Source organism: Megalops cyprinoides, chromosome 18 (assembly GCF_013368585.1).
Source record: "Megalops cyprinoides isolate fMegCyp1 chromosome 18, fMegCyp1.pri, whole genome shotgun sequence".
Taxonomy (NCBI): domain Eukaryota; kingdom Metazoa; phylum Chordata; class Actinopteri; order Elopiformes; family Megalopidae; genus Megalops; species Megalops cyprinoides.
The window spans coordinates 16,058,609-16,079,320 of NC_050600.1; positions in this window are offsets into that span (position 1 = coordinate 16,058,609).

A 20,712-nucleotide genomic window follows, 5' to 3' on the forward strand; every position below is an offset into this window, starting at 1 on the left:
ATAATTGGGCAGAAGGAAGCTCTCATTTAATTAAACTAATGAAGCGGTTTTGCACTGACCATAAGGTGATGCAATAGGATATTAACACTCCGAGAAACTAAACTACAGAGAGCTGAGGTCAGTCTTGGTGGAAAACATTGGTTCATATTTTGTCAGGTTAAGGTCAAAATCTAAGTGCACACTGTGAAAAATAATTTCCAGTTTTTCTAATATGAGAGTGATTTCTCTTTAAGTGTTTCTCATTTGAAAAAAGACTTGCATAACTCTCAGTTTAATTAAACTCATTTGTTTTTAGTTCATGTTTCATGATTGATTTTGTATTCTCATTTGAGACAAATGACAAAATCATTTTGTAGGAATTGTGTTTAGAGAAAACAAAGGGAGATGCAATATGATGATGACAAAACCTGCAAACGATGGTTGGTTCCCCATATAAAGTCTACAACCAAGGAAGCGTTAACATAAAGACTCATTATCCAAACCCGTTATCTTGTATACATTAAATCCATATTCTTGTGTGAAAAAACAGCACATGGTAGACTTGGCCAAAGGAAGAAATTGTTAACAAGCTGTCCATGTATTATTATAATGCTGATAGGAATTCTGACCTTGAGCCACAGGCTGAGAGCCATGTGAATCATGCTGATTCTCTCCTAGCTCTGTCTGAGTCATACCTTGCAAACACCACTGGCCGACAGTTTGGTCTTGAAATGCTTTTTATGAAGCAAATTAAACGCAGCTTAGCTTGGCCCGTTCAATAGAATAGAATCCAACTGCTGTTATGAGAAAGTACATTGAATGTCACCTTCCTTTGGATATGGTGTCCAAAAATGTTTCAGTGGTTTTGGGTGAATCATATACAAAACCATGCCACAACAAGGTGTTTAACTGCATGATATGAGTTGCAGACCCATCTATGGATGTGTGTGAAGGCTCATTATTTATCCATTCCATTGATGTATTTAAAAATCCTCAAATCAGAGAGAGCAGCCCACTGAGCCCACTGTGAGAGCAAGTCTTCATGCATGTTGAACACATACAACATTACATTACATAACATGCATTTCGCAGACACGCTTATCCAGAGCGACTTCAAGCACAGAAGTGCATCCATTCAAATTGACAGAGCAACATTGTAAGACTAGGCTAACAACACTCCGGAACCAGTGAGTGTGAGCTTAACATTATTCACGCCCTAACACAAGTTAATTTGTGCAGCCTGACTAGACAAGGGAAGCCAAATGATACCGTACATCACAGGTGCTAGATCACAGAATCCAAAACACATCCCAATGATACACATAAAATAAATAGCAAGTAATACTAGTAGCAAGTGTTAGGGGATGGGGATTGAGGTGGAAATGAGATGCAGTCTGAAGGGGTGGGTCTTAAGTCTGCGTCAGAAAATGGCCAGCGATACTGCTTTTCTGACCCCCGTGGGCAGTTCATTCCACCACTGAGGGACCAGTACAGAGAGGGATCGTGTCTGAGAGGAGAGACCTCCTCAGGATGAGACAGTCAGTTGCCCAATAGTTGCAGAGCGTAGTATTCTGGGCAGTACATACAGTTTGAGGACTGACTGTATGCCTGATATAGCATACCTAATGCAGTGGAAATGAATACTCCCTCTCATCTCTGACATGTCCTAGAGCTCATCCTTACACCCACAGGCCCTCCCTCCTACAAGTGTAAACTCAGAATGGACGGTCCAGGAGGTTATCCTGACAAAACAATGAAAACAGTCAATGGCATTGCCTTTGTGGAATTTAAGGCAACATTACTTCTGAGTCTAACTCCTTTTTGGCCCCTCTTCACATTGTATGAAAATGACGCTATAAGTATAGTTAAACAGCACATGGCCTTAAATGTGCTATTGATTTTTATTCACAGGCACTCAGAAACAGCTCACCATCCATTCTCACTATGCGACCCCCCGACTCCATTACACTCCTGCCAAAGCGTCAATTAAAAATCTGTGCAGACAGCTGAAGAGGGGAAAGCAGACGCCAGTCATTGGCACAACGCTCTGTTATTAGATGAGGAATCCAGAGACGCGAGCGCGGTGCCAGCGCCGGTGCCAGACGGCCGGTGAGGAAATTCAATTGGGCAGAAGGAAGCTCAGCGGTCTGTCCGCTACGTGTCACTTCCTGTCGCTGGCCGGTGGCTCTGGCGTCCCGGCCAGCCTGCCCTTCACGTCTCCCTGCGCGCTGCGGACTTGCGCGGCACCCCGTCGACATTCATCTCACGCGCGCGGGATGACCAGCACTAACAACGCTCTTACAGCAAGGCTCTGACAAGTGTACAGACTCTCCCCAATGCCACATTGGTCTCTTCCTAAACAGAAAAAGTTTCATTTTAGTGATATGACAGGACATAATAACATCTATCTCTTAATGATTCTCTATACTCCATTCTACTCCAGTGGGGAAAAACCTGTGAGAGTGTCTGATAAACAACAGGAGTATCCATAAGCAAAGACTGGTTGACACTTACTGCTTTCAGACATTGGAATATCAATGGAGATACATGTATTCTTATATTTACTGTAAATATTCAATGGCAGGGATCAAAAGTTAGATAGATAGATAGATAGACAGATAGATAGATAGTTAGCTGAACTAATTGAAATTCATGCCGTAATGCTGGATTCATCTGTAACCACTATAGGTGCTCATTGCACCTGCAGATGAGAGAATTATTCCCTGTTAGCCTTTCTGTAATTAACTGAAAATCAAGTGTGATTCCCTTTGAGAGTTGCACATTTTCAAATGCTCACTGGCTCCTTCATACTAAGACCAAACACATCTTTCCAATTGTAAAAAAAAGCACTTTCTGTCAAATCTCTGTCTACTTCCTGCTGAAATGCTGTATCTCTTCTATTGCCACACAACTGTCCTATTTAACAGCATTCACCTCAACATTCTCCCCAAAGAAGCCTATAACACCCAGGATGAAAGACAGTCCAGGACAATGACTGTAAACGTAGGAAGGCATGAGCTGGCCTTGCCAGTTAGGCTGGAGTGAAACCACATGGACAGGTAGTGGAGGAGCAGAGCAGGAGGAAGAGGAGAGTAACACAGAGTTATACTCCGAGTTGAGGAAGTATGTGGACAGAGCAGAGATGGAAGAGGCTTTTTCTCACCACTGGAGGTGGCTCTTTGAGCAGTGAGTACTATTTCAGGCATATTTTCTCAGTGACCTCGTTCAAAGAAGCATTGCCCCACATACAGGAAGAGTAAAATAACTAACAATTCTGCTGAATTTTTCCCATTTCTGAGTATCTGGTTTCATTTCCCCTCTACTGATGTAAACAATCTACCTTATTGTTCAATGGTAACCCTCACTTAACACAGTTATGTGATCACAAGGTCCCTTGAGAGCAAGAGAACATATTGATTGGTTTATGGTGGCTGGAACATGCATTCCCTCATACAATGCATCCTTTACAACACAGAGGAATTCACTGAAACGAGCACCAAAAGGTACTGTGTTTAATTAGACCACAGGGGAAATCTTACATATGAAGTCTACCTGAATTTGGACTTCAAGGACCAGAGACCAAACAACAATACTTTCAAACAGCCAAAACAGCCACATCCTCATTAACAGGTATGCATACATACATATGCTCACAGCCAACCACTGTGCAATCAATGCCCCCCCCCCCTCCCCCCCCCCCCCCCCCCCCCCCCGCCCCCCCGGATGGATTTGAGGACATAGCCTAATAGTACAGGGAATAATATGGGTCTTTGATAAATCATTTTTGCCCCAAGACCAAGCAAAACAAATATCCCTTAGAAAAACACACCGGGGAACAAACATCAAATCAGATATGAAACACAGATAGTGTATGGGGCTGTTGCATTCTGAGGGAAATTTATTTTTATGTCTTTATTATCTTTCCTACCACAACTGGACATATGGCAGGAGCCCCACGGCACCGGCCTCCGTCTTTACATCGAGCCGTGAGGAGAAACACAATGAGACCTGCTCAAATCCATATGGGCGTCACGCTGTGCCTCTGTGCCCGGCCCCGCTGCCTGTTACAAGAGAGGGCTGGTAAAGAAAAAGCCTTCTGAAAAAAAAATATATCGGCTTAGCATTCTGCGGACACCTCTCCTGACAATAGAAACTACATCATCATTAAAAATGAAAAGAAGAGCCTATCGTGGCACACCAATTTGATGCACATGGGCTCAGATAAACAGCATGCCACCGCGGCACCCCGCCCGGATCGTGCCTTTCATCTACCGGGGAATCGGAAAAGGTTTGGCAAGGTACGGGAAAGCAAGGGGGGAGAGGCTAATGAATCACCCCTTCTCGCTCCCCTGGGGGGCCCAGATGACTCTACCTGTGTGCTGGGGTGCCACTGAGCGGGGCTTAGGATATTTTATCCAGATGACAGCATGCCAGCCCCTGCCACCCAGCAGGTTCAAATGCACATGCATCAGGGAATCAGGTGAATCTAGTGCTGTGAAACTGCTCAGGGGTTAAGCCCCAGTCAAGAGCTTTTAGTTGACTGTAAGACTATAGTAGCACCACTGTTGCTCATTTAACCTGATTGGTTACACTTATGTTCTATTGTGCTGGAAGTTGCTCTGGATAAATGTGTCTGCTAAATGCATGTAATGTAATGTGTTGTACTGTAATGTAACTGGCACTTATGTGATGATGCACATCATCAGGAGGAGATCGGCAGAAACACAATTACACACCAGTTACACTGTTCCAGTTTCCACCCAGCCACTCCACAGTGGGCACTTGCACAGGGGTCTAAGCGGGGTGGCTTTGGCCCCTGCTTTTTCTGTCTCAAAACCAGAAGTGCCCTTTCCTGCCAGATGAGCCATTGCTAATCCATGCCCTTTTTAAATCTAAGCCCCTGTCCTCCCGAAAGTCTGTGCAAGGCACTGCTACACGGTCATTGATTGTGACAGCCACAGTTATGCCATCACCTTGTCCCGGCCAGAGAAGAGCTGCTGTTTGGACAGGAGTCCAGGCCAGAACAGAGCAGTGTGCAGCAGTGCAGCAGAGCTGGAAGATGTTCAACACAGGCTCAACTGGTGCTCACTGAGCCAAGGAGTTCACAGTGGCAGCAAACCAGCATTACCCATCCTTCACGGCAGGAAATGCACCAGGGATCCTTTCGAAACTCTGACACATGATCACCCACACACACACGCCCACTGCTGCCTCCTTTGCATATCTGCACTGTCCATAATAAAATATCCAGTTTATGCAACAGTCTCTTCCTACATTTTTCACTCAGTTAGGATTTCAGCTGTGACATGATGTTACATTCCCATTGATATTCCCATGACATTTGTGGCCTGAGTATTCGTCCTACATCCACACTCCATCCATGTTTTTATGCAGTCGATAAAATATGAATCATATGTGCACAACCCCCAAAGGTTAAGCTGTCACACAATAAAGAGAAAAATATGGGCCTATTTATTACTGTGTCTGATGCATTTTCAATGTTACATAGCCATAGTAACATCACTGCATTGTTAAGCCCTCTTTGCTTTTCAGGAAAATAAACCACCCATTTCAGTGCCATTTCAACAAACATACACAGTGTAGCCATTATCTGTACACTGCCATGTATAGGCCTTGCTTTTCAACCAGGTTCTATCAAGTGAAGTGAAGTAGAAAATGGCAGATATAATATCCTATTGCTCACTGTCAATCATAACTAAGATTAGTTTTCTAACCCTTATAGTTTTCCAGCCCTCTAGTTTTCAAACCCTTACAAATATAACATGAATGCCATCATCTGTGCACTGGGATCTCCATCATTAGTATTCATATAGAGTAGCTGATAATGCTGTGGAGGTTGTGTCATGTTTCTCCCTCTCTAGTCAGCAAACAATGCCCGGCTCAATTTTTTGAGGACAGGATCATTCCTAACTTGGTTGATTCTTAAGACACGTATCATGTCTGAAACCATCCTATATGGTTACATATTTGATTCCAGACTCATCAGTTGTTCAGAGACCTGTATTGTTAAGGAGGAAATGGACTTCCTGTGCAGCAGTACTTATGACAGGGAGACAGGACTTATCTGGCAGCAGTTTACATACTGTAGCTGGTGCTCCTGCATCAGTGGTTTTTCAGGAACTTTAGGTCACGCCACATCTCACTTCCTGCAGTGCGGTGCACCTGCCTAGTGACTCTTCCATATTTCCACAGACTCCCTTGTTTAAAATCAGGCCAATTCAGGCTTTGTTTAAAGCAAATTGCTGTGTAAAGCAATGAAAAAACAACCCTTAGACAAAATATTGACTGGAGTTAGATGCATGCTATGAGAAGTAAATAGGTCACATTTCTCACAGACTCCAAAGGGTACAGTGAGGATAGTAAGGTCTGTTATCATTATGTTAACTCAGTAGATGCTCTTGCCAAGACTGGCTTACATAGTTTCTACGCCCCCCCCCCCTTTACAAAGCTGAATAGTTACTGAGGCAATAGGGGTTACGCACCCTGGCCAAGGGTACAACAGCAGTGCTGCACCTGGGATGTGAACTGGCAACCTTTTGGCTTACGAATGCTGCTCATTACCACTATGAAACAAACCTGAACTCTGCAATTTGACATGCTCAGCTGTTTACACAGTGGCTATGTGGTAAATGTGCCATGCTTTGACTAGTACTGAAAAAAGCATAAGGAGAATGTTGTAAACACCAAAGAAAGAACCCTACAGTATAAAAATACATTTATAGCCACTTGTGTGATGACTTGATTTTATTTTCTGCAGAGTTCTCTGACCTTAACCTTGATAATGCATGCCACAGATGAACTTCTCTGTATAACTTCTATAATCTTTTTGCCCTGGAGAAACAGAAAGCCTTTCAGTGTCATTATAATTTTCGCAAGGTAAAATAACATATGTTCTACACTTTGATTGAGGTAAAAATATATATTCTCTAAAATATATTCTCAATATATTTTTGTGTGGGATTTGTGAACAATCTGAATTTGTGCTGCATAACTGCATTGAATGTAAGGAATACCTTTTGAAAAATCTAAATAGGAAAAATGACCCATAGTGTTTCTTTTCTTTCATCACATATTGTCAATCCTGTTTTTACCAGAGGAAGGAATAAATGTGGAAGGCACTGTAGCCCTCTTCCACACAATAGTAATTCTGCCAACCGAAGAATCAATCCAGTTATGCCTGCAGTTCACCTGGAATAGCAAGATGAGCAATGGTGATTATCAACATTGCACATAAACAGAACTCTGTCAGTGCTGGACAGGATGCACATTAGCAATTAAAAGGTAGACTGTAATGGACTGCTTGCATATAAAACCAAAATATCTACTAGAGTTCTATACCAGCTTGTGTAGCATAACTAGTAACTGGAGGTGACTGAACATTAAATCAATGCATTTTCTGGAGATACTGTACATACATCGAGCCGGAAACACTGCATTGGACGAACACCAACGAAATACCACTTGACGTCTCTAATTGCTATTTGGGGATTCTGAAGCTCAGCAATCTGCAGTACTTACACACTGTGGCAATAACTGAGCAATTACATTATACTGTACTTCTAATGAATTCTGAGAAGAGGCGTGTGCAGTCAGCCAATAAGCGTGCTTCCCCTCATTCATCCACTCTCATTCCACTACTTAGGAGCTCACTCAGGATCTATTAAAGGGAATTCTGGAAGTTGAACAGATGGGGTACCTCGCCCCACAAGACAGTATATTTGATGAGAGGGAATAACCTGAATATGAAGACTACCAGGGACTGTGATGCACAGAAGCAAACTGGAGAGCTGTGGAGAGGACATGGGCAGGAAAAACGTAACACAGTAATAGAGGTACTGCATGTATGACAGAGGTTTGACCACACACGCAGCCCAATTCCTCAAGAGACTGCACAACACTGGCACTCAGACACTCAGAAATCTTGCAGTTGAAGTTTACATACTTTCCTACATAACACCTGTTTTGTTAATGATTCTGTAAGCCCTCTTCTGAAGAGAAACTACTATACTGTTTTAGGAAGCTAAACAGGGCTCAGATGTTTACAGCTGCTTCTGGGCTCCAATGGTGTATATGTTAGGGCTCTGCAAAGACGTCAGAGCAGAGCAGAGCAGCCTCAAAGTGGCCTCAAGGCCTGACGTCAAACTAACACCCCCTTTCCCCATCCACTTCAACGGAGGAGTCTCATACAGTTGGGAATGTAGACTCATGATTTATTCGATTCATAACAAGCTATGAACGTAAATGTTATTAACTGATATTTATGGGAATATAAACTGATTATGGAATGGGGGCTATTTGCCTTTCCTACAACGTTCACTTTCCAGGCCCTGTCTCACGTTACTGTCATTGCGATCATGTCTGTACAAGAGAATATATTAGGCTAATAACCTATGCAAACAGCTGTGTATGGGACTGAAACTGACACATTCATTAATAAGGAGCAGATAAAGACTATCCTCCAAAACTGTGCAGCGTGACCTTTAAATTCCTCGGTCCCAACAACGAAAACACATTCTGACGTTTTGCCAAGGGCAATACAACCAAAAGGTTACCATTCTCAGTACCCATAACTGACATGAAAGCACAGACCCTTTTAATACACATAAAGGGGTGGGTGAACAGATATATAGATAGATAGATAGATAGATAGATAGATAGACATTAATTCTGCTGTTTAAGTCATTGACCACTGGAGCATTTTTTCTGCCTGACTGACCTCAGAGCTTGACATCTGACACATCTGACAATTCTCCACAGTCCCTGGAGGCAGAGGTCCATTCAGCCATTCTCCCGTTCAACCACATACCTTCAAATGTTCAGACTGCTCTCTAGCATCAACGGGTTAAACACAGACCCAATCATCTCTCACAACCAAGGAACTGATGTGCTTATATTATCCTTTTACCCAATGCTGCAGTGTCTCCAGCAACATATACAGTACAATTTACATATGTTTAAACTTAACATATTCATCAGCATTGCCACTACATAGATTCTCCTCAGGATAGGGTATGTCCATTCCTCTTAAAAATTCTTCCACGCTACAATGAGTGCTGAAAGAATTATGCTGATTTACATATATTTAGATATAGAGCAGTATAAAGAGACAAGACCAGGCATCGTTCCGGCTTTTCAATGAAAATCTAGCTTCTCTTCATACTTGGAGTCCTGCCATAGGTTCTATTTCGCCGGTACATGACACTGAATGAGAATCAGTGTACTGAAATGGTGTTAGTTTCTTTGCATATGTGCCAGCACATATTAAATTGCAACATTTCACAATAACGTAGCAGACTGGGTTACTGTGGACCCGGTACATGTGAGACATTGCAAAACGTCATGCGACCGCGCACCGGTATCACAATCTGCAAAGAGAAGGATGTTCTGATCCTATAGGGATGCTGACATCTTTCCCATTAGCACAAGTTGAACGTCCGCATTTCCAGCTAAACTACCTGTTATACCACCTCACTGACTTTTTTATTGACGAAGAAACAGTCCCAGCCACAACAATATTGGATATCAGCCCACATTTAATCGACCGGCACAAGATGCGATCAGTCTTGAAGGAAAGTGGCATCGGTCACTTTTCCTATTTGCGCTAGCTACATCGGTCCTACAGTTAGATTATACACGCACACGACCCATTTCCTTTGCATTTTTGTTTTACTGTCAAACGGTTTATTAGAAAAACGAATGTAACAGTGCTGCATTGATATATAGGAAATAGCAGCACACAGCGCAAATAAAAAGAGAGTGCCAAGCACTGCCTACCTTCAGTTCAGAGCACAGCAAGTAGACGCGCAACGCCGGTGCGGCTGATTCTCATATCAATTACGCTGTTTATTTCAAAAGTAATTTTATGAGATTTCGTCTCCCGCTGTAATTCCGCAAAAAAACACCTATGCATAAACCTAGTACATCATGGTATTAGCTCTGCATACTGTGAGAGCGTTTCTCACCTCGCAAGATTCTCCCCATTTTTTTTTCTCCCAAGGAACTGCTCTATCGCTTCTGACGTCAAGCGCTTCGCTCTGCAGCAGCGCACTGTCCAAGCCGGTAGATGTGCGGCTCCGGAACCGCTCTTCGACAGAAAAAGAGCTGTGTGTGGCCTCACCGAGGACGAATTTTCTACAGCTGTAACGCGAGAGGCCTCACATGTTAAACGTAGAAATACCAGTTTCCGTTTGCTAGCTGCTCTTATTGCAGCGTTGCTGGGACGGTTCGGTCAGAAAAAAAAGCAAACGCAAATTAACACGCCCCCTCCCATCCGCACATAACACAGCGAAAACCCATCGCGGCTATAGATGCACAAAATTAAATAAAATCACGGTCATAATTATCATTATAATTTTAAAACATTACATTTTAAAACTTAATATTTAATTTGCAGCGATTCGCATTGCAGTTACTTGTGAATTCATTGACACAAATCCTGCTTGTAAACAGATGGATTCATTCAGTACAGATGGATCCATTGCCTATAAATTGTAGCCAAAAGTATTTTATTATAAAAACCCTTGTCGTGGCTCCCGAGCAATGTATGAACCACATGATCTACCGTCTGCAACAGCAGGTGCCGGTAGCCCTGTAGGTGTAGCTAGCTGTTGGCTCTGACTTTGCTAAAATGTCTGTGTTAACAATAACGTGACTCCTGATATGGCAGGTGCTATTATTACACACTCACGCTTATAATGTAGTTGCCCCACTAAAAAGATTCAACCTATATTCTGTGCTCTAAGTGTTTGTTGTACCTTAAAGGTATGACATTCAGGGGAGCTTAAGATTTAGAATAGGGGTAGGCAGTCCACTCCCAGTGTTCCCAGGGATGCATGTGGTTTCTGTTCCATCTGAACATTTAATTTCATGACTGGAACAGTTATTAAGGTAAATAGATGCAGATGACCATGTGTTCTGCACTACTGAGAGAGAGAAAATATTCAGGACTGTGTCACCTTAGGAACAGGACTGCCTCCCTCTGGTCAAAGCAGATTTACAGTAATGCTTGCTTTCGAAATTGTACAAAATCATTTCCTTTTGATATCAAGGACAACAATATTGAAGATCCCCAATCTTAATAAAAGGTGTGGGTGGTCCCAAGATGGCAGTGTTGATTGTGTATATCTCATGGGTGTGGGGGTAATTCAGATACAGAAATTGCTTTGTAGCCATTTCTCCCTCAGGCAAATTTGGTGGAAATTTTAGTTAAAATGAAAGTTTCTGAGGACAGAAGTGTTCTTTTATTACTGATTTTACACAGAAGGCCCGGAGTGTAGCATTGATTGGATTAGAGGATGTACAGCTGTGTGCTAACACACTGTGGGAGACCTTCAGCCTGTCTCCTGAGGGGAAACACTGTCAATCATATTCTGCGGTAATATGTAATGTAACTGTGAGACATTAGGGGGCACTGTGGGAATGCATCTTAGGCCTTTATCACTAACATTGTGTTACAGATATTTTTTGCAAAATATCAGCTGTCAAGCACAACATATCTTTTGTTAGATTGTTAGTGAATGAGTAGAATGCAGTTTCACGTTTTTCAGTGTGAGAACTCAACTTCTGAAATGGGTTTGTGAACCAGTTACCTCTGTAAGAATATTTCCTTCTCCTTTTTGTAAGTACAACTAAAAATTCTATGTAACATTTTCAGGGCTTTATTTTTGAGTCCAGTGTACTATAGTATATTATATATAATTCTGATAAGATTTCACTGTCATTAAATAACATAAATATAGAAGATATAGTACAATAATACAAATATTGTAGATGACACTGAGTGATTTTAGAATCAGGCTCAAATATACATGCATAACTGCTATGGTGTGTGTGTGTGCATGCGTGCGTGCGTGCGTGCGTGCGTGCGTGTGTGCGTGTGTGTGTGTGTGTGTGTTGCTTCTCTTCTCTTTAAACCATTGGTTGGCAGGTAATCTATCACTACTTCATCAGGGGTGGAGTTTTCAAGTAGATTGTTTAAAGAGTAATGATACACCCCTTAGATTACCCCATAGTATTCATAGACTATCCTAAAAAATCTTGCAAACTTGGAAAGGGAAGTTATATGCTAACTATAAAGTGTAAATTCATTCATTCCTGTTCCATATTATGCAGTGAGTTAGTGGATTAAAAACAGTTGCTACAATTTTTTTGTTTAATTTGCCTTAATTATAAAATGAAACGGGTCTGGTTCATTTGGTTATGGTTATCATTCCAATAATGGTGAGTAAGAGCAAGTAATAAAAATGGGGGAAAATAATTGATGTAAGTATGAAATTTTGAATGAAGATACACACACAAGTATATATGTACAATAGAATTTTGCTTTTAAAAATACACAAAGACACAATTAGGTTGAGATTTTTGATCCAAAATACACATAGTACCCTCTGGTGGTCTCTGGTAGGCACTGATATACTGTAGCTTCACATACGCACCTACAACTCTCTCTAAAGGTTGTACAGCGCTCTCACCAGCAGAGGGCAGTAGTAGAGCATGAATGGTCAAATGAAAGCGTACTGTGGCATTAACATTTAAATCAAATGCTGTAGTGCCCGATGAGGGAGTGTAAGAAGACATCACTGACACCTGAATTGGAACCAAGCAGTGAAAAGTATTGGTATGAAACATTGTATAGCATTGCTATAGCAGCTTTGCTCTGATGACTACAAAATTGCAACAGTAAGTATGCATACTGCTTTCTGAGTCAAGCCTCAGCCTCTGTCAGTCCACGTCTGTCGTGGACTGACAGACGCCACATCATTATTTACCCCTGTCAATCCATGCTAGCCAGCCTGACATGTAATGTATTTGCACAGATATTAGCACTGAGAATATCATAGCAGTGGAAAATGTCCAGATTGTTGAATCTTGGCTTTTGTAAAATTGACTCAAAACACAGGCGTCAACTGGCATACAGGGTCTGAGGAGAAAGGTAGTAGGATGGTGTGGAGGCAAAACACAAACAGTCACTTGTCATTTTTATATTTAGGTAAGCACTATAAATGAAGTGATTGAAATATGAAAGGTCATATTCATTTCTATGTATGGCATGTGATTCATTGTATGAACCAAACCGCATGCTATATAGCCATCACAGATCATTGATGATTCATTGATTATGCAGCCTATTATGCAGATTTAACTGCAGAACTGTTAAACTGGTGGAATTCAACTTCAGTTTTGCTATCATCATAGCAAAACAGGAATGCTCAAATACAATGTCTGTGTCCTTTATACAACTAAACATTAATAAAGAAGATTCTTCTGCACGGTGTAAAAAAATAGCCAGAGACAGTTGCTTTGCCTCAGTAGAAAGCAGAAAAAGCTCTAATAATTGATTAATAATTGTTGAGTGTTCACACATTTGTTCTCTTGCTCATTAATTAAATCATCATCTGGAAACATTGTAAAAATTGAGAAATAATGAGTAGAATTACAGTATGGAGTTCAACATTCTTTGCTTGAGCCTTTAGAGAGGTCGCCATAGAAACTGAGTATATATAGGATGGAATTCTCTCCTGATTTTAGACCTATTTCATTTTAGATTTTGGTGAACATATGAGACAGTTGCCTGTTGAACAAATGTTTTAACTAATTGTTGCATTTTTTTTCCTTTGTTTCTAAAGGTAACCGGGAAAACTGTCACACTGGTGTCAATATAGCTGGATGTATTATATACATAATCTTTCAAAGTGTTTTTAATTGTGGGAAAGAAACTCCTACTCAGAGACCCTCATGGACAGGTCTAGTGCAGATACAGCTTAAAATTTATATCACAATATACTTCTTATTATCTCTACCTTTATTTCTGGAAATAGACATGGACATCAGTGTTGAAGCAGATTTTGGTCAAATGGAATGAGCTCGAGGGCGTATGATACCTCTTCAGTGAACGTCTGTGAAAGAAGGTATCACAGGAGATTTCCAAGTTTGTAATGTCATTCATAGAGCTCAAGTACATTGACTTAGGATGCTTATATCAATGTGAGGACCAGCATTACAAGTCCCTCCAATTCATGTCATGCTTAACGTGGCGGAGGTCATCAAACCAATAGATCATTAACTTGGTACAAACTCTGGCACACTTCTGACATGCAGCGCTAACCTAACTGAAGCGAGCAGCGCTAACCATTAACTGTCATTAAGATGCACATTTAGTGAATAGCTGTGCCCTGAGTGCACACCCATATGCCATTGCATTTGTAGTACAAGATTTGGTTAAAATGCAATACAGCTGCATGGATTTCATGCTTAGTGTAAAGTAATCAGCAGGGAGGAGATACAAGCACAATGCAGTTTCTTTTATGCAATATGGTTAACGATAATTAAGAGGGAGGTCTATCAAAGTTTAAAGGAGAATAATGACATGTTCTCCCTCTGAATCAGTTTCGGGTATTTTATAATGTTATTTTAGGTGTAATTTAAAAAATAGTAATTAACCAAATGATGTGACTAAGTCCGTCTGTGGAAACCTCTGACTTCTGACTGGTAAAAAGAAAATTTGGAGAAACAATTAATTCCACACTGTCAGAATCTGGAGCCGTGTCGTGAAGTCATGAATGACAATGATTAAAAGTATATCCCCTCAGATTCCGGAGGATGAATCTACACTGCGACAGGTGGGGGGACACAGGGGAATGGAAGTGACATGGTAAATGTTTAGCCGAGTCGTCCTGTGATTCGTCTTCATGCAGTCACCCCAGATTTGGACATGCTGGCGGGAGAGGGGGGCGCTGCCTTATACCTGGTTAATGGTTAAAGGGAGAATCATCCTATCAATCCCATACAGTACAATGCAGACCCTTCAGCTGTACTGTAATGCTCAGGAACGGGACCCTCTCTCCCATGCAGCTCCCTGGCAGCAGCCTGTTAATGGTTAATGGGAGCTCTGCTTTATCAATCTGGTGCTCTATAGGAGCGCAGACACGAAGAGGTGAGGCTTGTCTGACACGCGTCACCCATAATTCAATGCACTGGCCGTGCAGCCAGGCATAATAAGGGATGGAGGAATGTCCCAGAGGAAGTGACCATACCCACTTGGGAACCCCACTTGTGAACATAAAGATGTCCAGAAAGGGCTTCCATTTTATTATCATACATTTTCTGTGTGCCTTCTGGACCCCAACGAATCAGAGTGATACTCACAACATATGTGTATGTGTCAAATTTTTAGAGACAATAAGTAACCAAAATTATTTCTCTATTTCTCAGGACTTAAAAAAAATTAAACTACATTTCTCTTACAAGATTAGAACAAAACACAATGTGATCCATATTTTTATAATTCAAACAGTAAAAGGACTATTCAATACTTTTGAGCATAGCCCGTTCTTTTCTACTATTTTCAGCTTCATGCACTTACTGGTAATTGCTGGTTGTGTGCCATTCTCAGAACATCCTAAAAGGCTTAGATCATTGGTCCTTGACGACGACAGTAAAGACTATGAACGGTCAGCAAAGAGACAATTTATACACTCTCTTTTTGCCTTGTGCAAGGAGGTCCCCCGAGCTGTTCCACAAAGAACATGTTTAGTTTTCCTTCTCTCTTACCCACCACATAAATACCAGGCTTAATGCCTAAGAGCTATCATTTGAGGAAAGTTTAACATTCATACAATGACCTCTCAGGGAGAACTATAAAACAAACTGTGAGCAGAAACCCTGTGAATTGAATGATTTTTGAATTACAGGCCTCAAATGAGGGACGAAAAGGGATTTGTGTCATGCATTGTGTACACCATTGGAGCCACCCTAGGTCTCACAGTGTAGGCATGCTAAGACCAGAGGGTCTCAGTCTAGGAAGGGGGGGTGGTGTACAAGCAGATCAAACAGCTTTTTAAATGGCTCTTGTGTCACCTCTGCATGGGTCCATTACACTGGCACAGCAAGAGGCCCACTCACTGTCCCTGCCTTTGTGAAGCAGGACAATCCATCCTCTGCATACAAGTAATCCAAGACAGTGTGACAGCACTGATGTTATGTGATTGGGTTTTGTTCAGTCCTTTTGGGGGTTGCCTGGTGGGTTTTACATGGAAAAAGCAGGGAACAGCTCCTGGAACTGAATGTGACTTATACAATAGTCTCTACACTCAGACGTTACACTTTTGCTGTGTTGATGCCTATGTATAAATTTCTTCCCAAAAAAATGTATGAAATATTTTTTGGCTACTTTGAGGAATATAAAATATAAGATTGTTTTGATTTTCTTAACACCTTTTGGTCACTGTCATTTCATAGTTTTGTCTTTACTATTATTCTAAAATGTGGAAAATAGTAAAAATACAGAAAAAGCCTTTGATGAGTATTTGTGTTCAAACTTTTGACTGGTACTGGATGTTATTTCATAAGCCATTTATATGAATTAGAAATGATATCCAATACATCCATTTATTATCAGTAATAACCATAAATTGAGGGATGTCGAGTGAAGATGTCAAGTTAAGAACTAGTTAGTTATTTCCATTTTTTAATGAGCAGTGACTTTGGCAGATGAAGGAGGGTAATGACAAGCTGCTGCATTAATTAATACATCTACTATTCAATCTGTGAATTCAACAAATGAGAGCATCTATTTGTGGTAAAAAGAACCTAATGCGCAATAAATACAAATATACCGAATTACATGTATTAATACCTTATGTAATCAGTCATAATCAATACTGTGAAAAATTACTGCACCCACATAATCTAGTCTACAAATATCATTCATACCTTCATCACTTCAAGTCAGCCTGAATGCTCACTCAGAAAAATAAAAGGTTCTCTATGGAAATAGGAGATGGATTGTTCTGGAAATGTATGCATACATTTACTCAGCTGCCGAGTACATGAGAATGCTCTGCCCACACTTTTCAACACAGATTTCTGCCAGACCCTCATTCAATCTGGTGTGTGACAGAGTAATGTTCTCTCACATAGGCTAGACCTTGGCTGTCAGAACTGCTGTACTGAAACACTGTGTGGAAAAGCTAATCGTCACAAAGCAAAAACAGGCTTCACAGTCCATTCTGGCCCAGCTCTGTAACTCAGCCTCATAGTAAAAAGTGTGATTCATAGAGTATATCACAAATTCTATAACCATATTGGCATTTTGGCGTTTAAAAACCATGTTCTGATTTAGCCAGTCACAGAAAAGCATATTCCCTTCGAAAGCAAATATGCCTTCAATGTTCAACATACAAAATCCAACCAAGTGTGTGGGGAACATTGAACACAAAAAGTTGATGAAAGACTTACAACAACCTGTGGTTCAAGCCTCCCTCACCATATTTTGACAGTGTCATCTAGTCATAGGATGATGCAGTGAATTCTCAGACGCATGACGTATTGAAGGAGACCCATGACAAGCTCCCTAAGGACTCTAGAGGAATGCACTGGCCTGTGATCCATTAGACTGCAGGGAGCTTTGCATGCCACTGTGCCACCAGTATGGCTGAATCTGTAAATGGTTAAACTAATGTCCTGTCATCAATCCCCAGCACACAGCTCTGTCGCTTCAGACTAAGCTAGTGTTTATGGTCTCCATATTGTGAACTGGTGACGCCTCCTTTGAGGCAATGGCATCAGGTGGTTCGCCATGCTTCCTCTTTGGGAGAGGCCAGTTGAGATGTTCCATTTGAACTTCATGTTACACTTACAAATGCACTTCTTCAGAATGCGCACCTCTCCACCTTTGACACCGCTAACCTTGTTGAATTTAGTTACCATAGTGATGCTGCATGAGAGAGCTGAAGAATACCCTTTACTCCTTGGCATTCAGGTCTAACATATAATTTAAAAACTCCCTGGTGAGGTCTTAACTCCATCAGCCTATGACAACACAAGGCTAGAAAATTAATGAATGGATGTGCCCTCAGAAAAATAAGGACCCAGGCACACTAATTAATGCATTTGATTAGGCATCAATAATCTGGGTATGATATACATACAGGCCTGGTCAATTCGCAGTGTATAATCACTGGCACTCTCCAAACCACCCACACTCTACTTCAGGATCAGAGACAGGACCATCGAGCTCAAAATTATTCAGAGGCCATATCCAACAGGCTTCGGGGCTGTTAAAGCCATGTGATTATGCAGCCTTATTATAGCCGCTTCACATTCTCTGCACAGGAATAAAATTACACAGTGATTAAGTTTGAGCAGATCCAGCACCACCGTGTTATATTAGAGACTGTATCTGAACTGTAACTACATTAGTTTTAAACCTGCATCAGTTCAGGCATGTTTTGTCTCCACAGCAGCAGAGAGATCTGAGGTGTTTGTTATAGGAGCCATAACTTTCCTCCTAAAAATCTTTGAAGCTATTGGTGTACGGTGGGGTCCCATGTATGGGCGGGCCAAAAATTCTGTTTACATAAGAACAGCTACAAAAAATAGAAATAGCCAGTTGACCTTCACAACATATGTGTGTTGGTCGTACAGGAAGTCACCTGTCACTCTTTGAGTGTGTACGTTAGAATACTATTTATGCATGTTTCGCCTTTTCAGATAATGAGTCTCTACTATCAATCTGATTGATCTTACATTACCCATAGGTTGACAACCTCCTAGATGCAAAATGTAAAAGAGCACATTATGACAAGTGGTAATTTCCATAGTAATGCGAGGATGATTTGAGAGTAGACTACACAAGACAACAAACTGCGAGAAGTTGAAGCGTAAGCATCTTTCAACAAAGCATTGTAATTCAATAACTGACCTACAAACTGGATAATACAAAGAAAATTAGTTTTAAAACAGTAGGCTATGCATTATAAGCTGTGAACGCATTTACTTTGGATTTTAAAGGACTACGAAAACACAGTTCTCGGATACTATGCAATAGACTGCGCAGATGAAGTTACGTTTACACAGCGAATAGTTGACAGTAACTTCAATACAGATTTATTCATTTGATCTTCAAAATGAGCTATCGGATTTTGACGAGCAGAAACAATGGGAAGCTGGCGTTGTGTGAAATCGCACAATACGTCCTAAACGGCAACGCATCAATCCTACAGAGACAATTCAGGAGGTACAGCCCCTGTCCTGGTTGCCATCGTTTGATTACTCACATTACCATGTTAACACGCTGCATTACGCTGTTTTCGGACGTCGCCTGACATTTTTTGTAATGATTAACAAGCGTAGTGAAAATCGCCTTGTTAAAAATTAACCGGACGCCCTTCATTGCTGTGTGGCGCTGTTATCTAATCTTTGAACGATCAACAAAGCGGAAAAGTAAGACGGTATATTTACTCTTCCATTCATGTGTATAGTTTTACAAATACACAAACTGTAATAATGTCTGTTGTCGAATGGGATAGACGTGTCTTTATATTTAATAATAAACATCCATTGTCCATCTTTCCAAGGATTCAGTCCATTTTGTAAGCATCGTATTTATTTATGTAAATTGGGATGAGAATCTCAATTAATGCAACCATAGAACGAAGAGACAGTTTTGTCAGTACTCCCAACTTAACGTGAATAATTAGAAATGAATCATAATATTTCTGAATCAGTTCTTGGTTCAAGCAAGCATTCGAGTAAACAGATTGGGAGACGCATGACGTAAGTTTGAAGAATAGCATCATCTGTCGTCTATGACCGCTTCGATCATTAATAGCATGTCACTACAGTGTGAATGGACTGAAGATAAACAGCTATGAGAGATGCAATCGTCATATTATTGAAATAATAGACATTCAGCCATGAAAAGTGATGGTGAAATTATTCATGTTATTCGTGTCTAAATGTAACTCCTGTTACGGTATCTCAACAACAGCGTGTACACATTGGGAAAGCATGTCGGTCCTTTCAGGTGTGAAAAATTTTCTAACTACCAAAAGCTGTATGGTGAAGCTCAGTATAATTGTTGCACAAGTATTTTGCGCATAGACAAGCTTCAGCCTGATTTCGGTCATTCATCTGAAAATATAATTACATTCTGAATGTTGAGACCTGCTATTGGGAAACTATGCAGCACAGTGGTCAAACAGACCACACATAGTGTCCCAACTGGGTCCATGCAGAGACCGAATGTGACTGTGTCCAGTAATTCATGATAGATCACATGTAACTGTGGCCACATCGTGTGGTCCTTTATCAGGCGAAGACGCAGGTTGCCTCTGACACATTTGTGTAGGGGCGAAGGATGTCCTGCCAGCGAAAGGCATCACGTACAGTATGTACCTCCTACGCACTGTGGAGGTCCTGGTGCTGCCACCAGTGACAGATTGCAGGAGAAGGGAGTCCAGGCGAGATGGCTGCGTCACCCAAGTAAACTCTCTTTATCTCTGCTCCATATGACAAGGGTCCCCCAACTGTCTGGAAGGTGGCCTGTAAAAGGAATGGTTTGGCTTAGAGGCAATCCACAGCTCATTAAAGTTAATCTCTCATTTACCACAACAGATGTCTTCGAAAATTTGCTTCCAGTGAAAATGAGTGGCTGCTGGAGACTGTTTCACTGCAGCTGCTGAAGGTCACCCTTTCATGAGTCAAGATGAAGACACTCAGTTTGCAGACTTTGGTTTCTCTTGCCTAAGTGGCTATGGACCCCACCTGATGCAAGAACAGTGGCAATGAAGTACAGGTGTGGGATAGTCAATTGTAAGGTCTGTTGTTTGGACAAGACTTCTGCGCTATTTCTATCGATACAAATATCCAATCTGGATCTATACAATGAAATGACCAATCAGGAGTTTACTATTCTGGCTCTCTATGTGGTGT